Raw genomic sequence first — 8936 nt, forward strand, 5'->3', positions numbered from 1 at the left:
CTAAAGAGTACACGAAGCTATGAGAAAAACGTGATGGGGAGATATGGGTGGTGCTGGAGGGGAGGGAATGGGCATGGATTTGATCAAAACACCTTATATGCATGTATGAAATTCTCAATAAAGTTTTTTTTAAGTTAAAAAAAAAAGCTAGATATAGTGGTGCATCTGTAACATCAGTGCTGGGAAGGCAGAGACAGGTGGAATTCATGGAACTCACTGGCCAGCCAGGCTAACTGAAATCAGTGAAGTCCAGGTTCAGTGATTGACTCTGTCTCAAAAACTAAAGTGGGGAGTGACTGAGTATCACAGTTGACATCAACATCTGATCTCCATACACCCTCTCACACACATCTACACACACCTGCATGCACATATGTACAGCTGAGCCATCGCCCCACGCCCACAGTTTAGATAATCTTGTTCAAGAAATTTTGCTGTTCTTTTAGAATAGTGTTTTTTAATTAGCAAAGAATACATCTCATAATATCAAATAAAAGGAAATGTTATATATTATACATTCATACATGCACGTTTTTATTTGTATGTTTTAATATTATGGCTCAAAATGTAGCCCAGGCTGGACTAGAAATCACTACATAGCCTCAAACTCTTGGCAATCCTTCTACCTTAAATTCCTAAGTACTAAGATTATAGGCATGTGCCACTATTCATGACTTTCCAAATAATAATTATTAAATAAAGTAAATAAAGACTTAGAATATCATTCTGAATTTCTCACCCTCATTTCCTCATGCGCAACATACACTACATTTTACTAAGTTTAACAGCGTACTTTATTTCCTTAAAAATCTCAATCTGAAGAACTGCTTCCAAATAAGGTAGGATAAAAGGGACAAGCCTTACCCTCACACCAGAAGCAGCAGTATTAAAAATGGGTGAAATATATGAAAAGGGGGTGTTTAAGAAGTTGGACATACAGAAAAAAATCTCTTGGAGATCAAACAATAAAGGAAGGAACACCTATGATTAATCTAATTGAAGAACTGCAATTCAGACACAAACAACTTAAAAACTCTCAACACAAGAGATGTGAAGAAAAATTACAAAGTATACGGTAACAAAATTGCTTAGAGTTGGTGTTAAAGAGATACTCTGAGAAGTAAATGTAGGCTTCTGGGGTAAAATGGTGAGCTGGAACATTCTTCTGCATGACTCTGAGTGACAACAGTCAGGTGTGATTGTGAATCTTCATTATGAACCTCCCTGGATTTTTAATCATCCAGAAGACACACCTCATTGCATTTTGTAAGGGTATTTTCAGAGAGGTTTAACTGAAGAGTGAAGACACACCCTGATTGTAGGCATAACTAGCCCCAAAATCTGGGGTCTCAGACTGAATAAAAGAGGCGGAAAAGAGAACGTGCCCTGAGCTCCAGAATTCCTCTTTGTGTTTCCTGACTGCATATGTAATATGCTGTACCACTTTTTTCATGTTTCCCACCATGAAAGACTGTATCCCTTTTTAAACTGTAAGCAGAATAAATCCTTCTTTTTAAATGTATTGTTTTTATTTTGCGTGTATGAGTGTATTGCCTGCGCATGTGTAACTGCATGCGTGTGATGCAATGCCTGTAGAAGTCAGAAGATGGTGTCGGATTCCTGAGAACTAGAGTTGTGGAAGCTTGTTAGCTACCGTGTGACTGCTGGGACTTAAACCTGGGTCCTCTGCAAGAGCAGTCAACAGCTAAGTCCTCTCTCCAGTCCAATCCTTCTTTTAATTTCCATTTTGTAAGGTACTAGGTCACAGTGACAAGAAAAGTAGCTTATACATAGTGGTAAAAGAGAGGAGACTGGATTCAGAGAAGAGAGGGTAAAAATATAAGAAACCAAGAAAGACATGGCAGGACAGCTAATTTGGACAGAGAAACGAAGGCTGTGCAAAGAAAAAGTGCAAACAGTACTCGGTTCTAATCCTGGGTCCCCCAGACATAGGAAAACCAGAGTACAGGCAGCCCTGTCGAAAGTGGACTGGCAGTTCTAACAGGTTTCTGTGGATTTTGTATTTGCAACTGAATGGAACAAAAAAACATAGAGGTGGCTGAACCGCTCTTTTATGCCTTGGCGTAGAAGTAGCAAATATGTTTCTGCTTGATTCAGTGATAAAGGTTAGCCACATGACACTTCCTAACTAAAGGTGGAAGGGGAATATAATTTCTCCCTGAGCACAGAAACACGACTGGGGTACCATGAGTGAGCATGTGTTTAATACTAAGTACTCAGTAAAGTGGAACCATTACAAGTGGGGTTATGACAAAAACTCTGTTTTTGCAAAGACTTTTGGAAGAGGCCACCTTTGCCTTGAAATGTGCCAAAATTTCTAGGTTCTACTATATGAGAGGCAGTTTTCTTTTTTTAATATTTTATTTATTATTTTTATTTTATGTGTATGAGTGTATTGCCTGCCTGTATGTGAGTGCACCCGTGTCATGTAGTGCCGCGGAGGTCAGAAGAGGGCGTCATATTCCGCTGGATCTGGAGTTAAGCACAATGGTTTGTAGCTGCCATGTGGGTGCTGGGAATCAATCCCCGGTCTTCTGCAAGAGCTGTCACTGCTCTTAACCGCTGAGCCATCGCCCCAGCCCCTATGAGAGATATTTTTCAAACACAAAGTCATAACTGATTTTCAAAACAAAAATTGCAAAGTTTTGTAAGGGAAGGTTGACCATTTGTTGCTAACTAGCATCTTATTGCAGAGCCATTTTAAATAACTTCCATTGTTTTAGTAAGCTGACAATTTCCTGATACCTTTTGGTGCATAGTTAAAATCATAACAACCCGCCATCTGACATGTCTGAACAGGTTTAACCAAAGAGAAAAAAAAAAACCTTTTTCCCATGGGGTAGATGCAGTGAAGAATAAGTAGAAGGATAGCGAATTATTACTACAGTTGCTTGCTTTTTTTATTTAAAGATAGCACATCTGCCAAGGAAACATTTTCCACCTCTAAGAACTCCAAAGATATTTAAGAATTAAGCCACAAGAGATGCTTGCTTACCCAGTGGTTTCCATGGTCTTTGACATTTAAAAGGGAAATTTTGATTGCTGACAACCTAGGTCCATTCACTTACTAGCATGTGTGTTCAGTGGCCACTTTCAAATGAAACACTTAATTAAAATCCTTCTGTAAATATCAAGGTGGTTGATGATAAAACTCCTCTCTGGTCAAGAACTGAGAGATTCTGATTCTGTGCCCAGTCAAGCTCCACCTCACTAGAGGATCGGAAATCACTCTAAGAATAAGGTAGAAGCACCCAGATGGGCAAAAAGGACTGTAAATTTCCCTGTCTTAAGTGCAAGGGGCTCTTGATGTTAGGGGAGACCCTCATTAAGGAACAGGATCTGTAAGGACTTGGAAACCTCTACATCAGGGAGAAAACAGGAAAGTCTGGGCTGCTCTTGTGAAGAGTGGAGCAGGTGCATGATCCAGAGGAGGAGGCCATGAAGAGCTGGCCAGCAAAGTCGTTCCTGTGTGCACAGGGGGATACATTAGGGAAAACCCAGGGGGAAGGTGGTGTAATATGGAAAAGGACTAAGAGTGGAGATGGGTGTGAGGTCCAGAGTAGAACTAGCACTCAAGGATTCCTGGGACTGGACTAGGAGAGCCCCAGGCAAATGAACCCCACAGTTTAATTCTTCTATTTGCTCACTTTTATAAGGAAACTTGTTTGTATTTTGGTCACAGGTTCATTTTTAAAAAAATATTTTATCAATCATTTTGAGAATTTCATACAATGTATTTTGATCATATGTACCCCCTCTTTTCCCTAACTCCTTACAAATCTACCCTCACTTCCATACCAACTTCATGTCCTCTTCTTAAATATTTCATTTATGATTAAAATATTTTTATGTGTATGCGTGTATTGCCTGCATGTATGTAAGTGTACCCATGTCGTACAATGCCCACAGAGGTCAGAACGTGTTGGATTCCCTGGAACTGGAATTACAGACAGTTGTTAGCTGTCATTTGAGTGCTGGGAATTGAACCTAATTCCTCTGCAATAGCAGTCAGTGCTCTTAACTGCTAAGCCCATGTCTCTAGACTGGTGTCCTTTATTTTTATAATAGTCTTGAGAGTCCAATTCATGCTGCAGGTATACTGCCAGCTGAGGGGGCAATTGGCTACAGCATGGTCATTCTACTAGGTCACACATTTAAAGAAAACTGACTCTCCTTCCCCCAAAAGCCATCAACTGTTGATAGCTCTTCATTTAGGGGTGGGGGCTCATGACCCGCTTACCCTTCCCTGGTAGAATATTGACTGATTTGTTCTTTTGATTACTACAGGTTCTTTTTTTAAAAAAAAATATTTATTTAGGGCAGGAGAGATACCTCAACTGGTAAAGGTGCTTGCTGCACAAGTCTAGATATCTGAGATGGGTTTCTGGAACTCACATTAAGTTGGAAGGAGAGAACTAATTCTAGAACATTATCCTCTCACCTCCACACACTTGCTGTGACACATGCCCTACCCACATACACTTAAAAAACTTAAAATATATTTATTTTGAGTGACTAATAGACACTGTGTGTTAGTGAGAGGAGAAATCAATTAATACACACAAAAGCTGTGTCAGGCTTGGAGAAATGGAACAATGTGGATCTAGAGGAATCCTGAATAGATTTTGGTCTTAGTCCTGTCACTGAGCAGCATTATGATAATGAAAATATTTTCATTCTGTATCCTCCTATTGATTATGTTAAGTTGCATCTCATAAAATTGTTAGGACATACACAATATAAAGCACCTAGCAAAATGACCTGCAAATATTAGCTCTTTGGTGACATGGAAGGTATTGCTATGATTACATTCACACTAGAAGAAACTGATCTTATCTAGAAGAAGGTTTTTATTTTATCCGGAAGTCACAGAATGCTCAGTGCTCTATGACAAACAAAACTTAATCAGTTGAAACACTGATAAGCAAATAAGAGTAAGTAAAATTTTCTCAGAAAAGAATGTATTATTATTCAACATCGGGATAGAGATTTTTACCAGGATTCAACTGAAAATTTGTAGTCTCTACCATAAGGCTCAGTATTTTCCCTCCTTCTCTCATGGTCCACCAAACAAAATTATTTGTATCATTTTTTTTTCAATTTCTAAGTTGTTTTTTTTTGCATTTTTTTTTTTTTTTGCCCTAAGTGACACATCTACAGTGGAACATCTACACCTAAGACTCATGGAATATAGCAGAACAGGAAGTAGAGATAACACTAAGTGTTCGTATTTTCCCCAGTGCAAGTCCATACACTGAGTCTGGTCAGCTTATCTGGAGTCCCTTGTTTTAGGAAGATCAGCTCTTCCTAATCCAGCAGCAATCAGTTGCGAACATTTTCCCATTTGCATCACCAATGACAAAACCTAGTCCTACTATGGAGTTTGACCTAATCTATGGAATAGGGGTGTCACTCTTCCAGCTCAGAGCAAGGGGTGCCAGCCCAGCATCTGTTTGATAGCTCACTTCAGGAATTTATTTACCCGTTACTATTTCTCAGAACTCTTTGAAGAGGATATGCACAAAACACTTGTTTCTACACTGTGCTCCGCTGCACTGGGAAAAGAGAACAGAGCTTTCATTCCTACGCCATGCAAAGAATCTCTCTGTTTTGCAATTTCATACCATTAGGAACAGCTTGCAATTCTAGGTTTAGTTTTTCAACCATGGGGCTCAGGATCTGAGAGTTTGGCACCACTCATGATTATCTCAGCCGCATCTAAAATGGAGCTAACGTAAATGACCTCCCAACAAGTGTCTTGCAATGTCCCAAACCCCAGAGTGTCTTGGTTCAGGGAATTCAGATTTGACCAGCTCTCATCTAAGCTCCCTTGATACCACGCTTGAGTTTTCACACTTGTTTTGTGTTAGTGTAGCACACCATCTTATGTAATAACTCCTCTTAGACTCTAAAACCTATGGCCAGGAGAAAGATTTCTTTTCTTTTTTAATATATTATTTATTATTTTTATTTTATGTGTACGAGTGTATTGCCTGCATGTAGTAGGTAGGTGCACTCATGTCGTGCAGTGCCTGCAGAGGTCAGAAGATAACATTAGATTCCCTGGAACTGGAGTTATGGACAGTTGTTAGCTGCCATGTGGGTGATGGGAACTGAACCCAAGTCCTCTACAAGAGCAACCAGTGCTTTTAACCACTGAGCTATCTCTCCAGCCCCCAGATTTCATTTCTTTTTTAAAAAAATTATTTCTTATTTTTTATTTTATGTGTATGACTGTATTGCCTGCATGTTTGTGAGTGCACCCATGTCGTGCAATGCCATGGAGATCAGAAGAGGGCGTCAGATTCCCCTGGAACTGGAGTTAAGGATGCTTCATAGCCACCATGTGGGTGCTGGGAATCGAACCTGGGTCCTCTGCAAGAGCAGTCAGTGCTCTTAATTGCTGAGCCATCTCTCCAGGCTCTGATTTCATTTCTTAAAACTGTCACTACTAATAAAGCCTTCCAAAAAGCAGATGCCCAATTAATGAGAATAAATGAATCTTTGAACAAGGAACATAATGTATTGATAGTGAATTTTATTTTCAATTTTAAAGCAATTAACAACTGGGTATATTTTTTAAAATTTCACCAAAAAGCAAGAGGCAAAAGTGAACCAACAAAGCAACAGTGTACACATTTTCCTATGTTACTGTCTATTTTGAGAATCCAATTACATTCTTTCACACATTTAAAAGGAAATTTCCATCACAAAATCATGTTTTCTTGCTTATCAACCCGTGAAAGATTCAAGGGATTTTAGGATGTGTTACAGAATATCAAATTTCTTACACTTAAATCTTCCAGTAGCAATGAATGTGATCTATATCATTTATCACCATGGATTTAAAATCTAAATAGATTCTAGCAAAAGGAAAACGTTGGAAAGACAGTGTATCACAGAAGGATAAGAACATATGATCATGAACTCTCAGCCCCTTACTACTTATAAATTTGCCTCTAATATCTAGGCACAAGAGGAATCACCAGATGTAACCTTAGAATCTGCCTTGGCCTTGGCAGCAGTACTGGGCTTGCGAGCTTCTTCAGCTTCGGCTCTTTCTTCCTCATCTCTCAAAGCCTCTCTTCAAAATGGGATGGGAAGGCACAGGGATTGGTTTCATTGATCTTAGCTAAAACTCCAGGACCTTCATCTTGCTGGCTTCAGCAAAGGCCCGAGGACCCCACAGGAACTCAAAGCATGGTGGATCACTGTTGGCTCTCAGAGGGTACTCCAGGTAATTCCAGATCATTGGTGATGAGCTTTCGGACACCCCCAAAGATGACATGCATCTTCCCATCAAAGATTTCCAAAATATTCAGGGATTCCCAGATCTCTTTCTCAGAGGCGCAGTTGCCATTTAAGAAGATAATACCCAGGAGGGGCATCAGAAGCCCATTCTGGGGAAAAGGGTAAGCCAATGGTAAGGGAACTATCACTGCCGGGATCTAGCTTGCTGAAAACGGTGTAGTAGCTACCACTGGGCTTGATTTCCTTCACCTCAAGACCAAAGATCAGCTGTATGCACTCAGAGGCTTTCTTGAGAATCTCAGGGAACTGATCTTTGTACCTTTCGTTGACTACTCTCATCATATCTCCTCTCCCCATGGGCTCATTCATTTTGTGCTTGAAGATAAGATAATGCACCAGCATGCCAGTCTTCCTTGATAGAAGCTCATTCTTTGGGTTCTCAGTGGAGTGCAGGATGCTGAAGTAGAACTTTCCTCCTTTTGGCCCTTGGCACCTTTATCAGACCTTCTGTGGGCCACTCCTTTGCCAGCAGAGGTTGTTGGTGGCACACCCTGAGATTTCCGAGGGACACCAGCAGTAGAAGTTCTGGGAACAGCATCTCCAGAAGCTTGATCAGAGCAGGAAGGTGACTCTCCTTTCTCTGCTGCTGCAGCCTGAGCATCCTTGCTCTCCTGGGGTTCAGTGTTTTTCATGAGCACGGGCCTTACTCTTCTTTCCCCTGGGCATGATGGTCATGGACAGTAGGTATGAGTGTGGGCTCAAAAGAAAATCCTTTTGGGACCTGGAGTGTGGGATAATGAGGTCCAGTAAGCACTTACACTAGGAGCACAACACCTTAGCTTTTAGTAATCTGCTTATACAAGTTTCTGTACAAGCGCTAGTCTAGAAACCCATTGGGCTTTTCTTACTCAGCCTCTCTCCTTGGAAAATAGTGGAATAATGTCTAGACTGCAGCCTGCCAGACTCCCTGTGGCTGGCTTGGTGATACTAGGGCTGGTTGAGTCCTTTTAGTTCACAGATTGTATCATATCTACTCTTAGTAGGACATGGAATCTTCCCTATGTTGCTCTGCAGCCAATAGCCCAAATCATCCTAGTTGCCATGAAAAGAAAACATAGGAGGGTTTTCCTTCCACTGCTCTTGTAGGGAGGTATTGCCATCAAGTCTGTGGGAATCGCATTGCTATATTTCTTGGCCCTCAGACCTCACACAGAATCCTCATCTTCTCTCCCTCAGACCTCACACAGAATCCTCATCTTCTCTTTTTCTAGAGTTGAGAACCCTCCTTTCTCCTGAGTGCTGCTGTATCTTCAGCCACAGGTTTTCCATCTCCCTTAGATTGACAGGAAAATAAATAAATAAATAAATAAATAAATAAATAAATAAATAAATAAATAAAAGGAGTCTCAACTGACAACTGTTGGTTTGAGGTTTCAAGGGCTAAGTAAGTACCAGGACAGCCACAGACTTTCTACTGTTTCCTCAAATTGGGGTCAAGGGAGAAGGACCTTCAATCCTCACCTAGGGTTTACAGGCTGAGTCTTGATGTGCTTAGTGCTGCCCTCTCTGCACGTTTGAAGACATCAAAAATTAAATCCCACACTTAAACCTCCCTAACACTTAACAGAGAATGTGAGGGTGTGCCTCTATGTAGCCACATTGAC

General features: G+C 40.6%; 1 pseudogene; it reads right to left on the minus strand.

Annotated features, from left to right (window-relative positions):
• Positions 1-6987: 6987 nt before the first annotated feature.
• LOC103725430 lies at positions 6988-7998 on the minus strand (annotated as a pseudogene).
• Positions 7999-8936: the final 938 nt, after the last annotated feature.

Source organism: Nannospalax galili, unplaced genomic scaffold (genome assembly GCF_000622305.1).
Source record: "Nannospalax galili isolate Female #2095 unplaced genomic scaffold, S.galili_v1.0 scaffold7, whole genome shotgun sequence".
NCBI lineage: Eukaryota > Metazoa > Chordata > Mammalia > Rodentia > Spalacidae > Nannospalax > Nannospalax galili.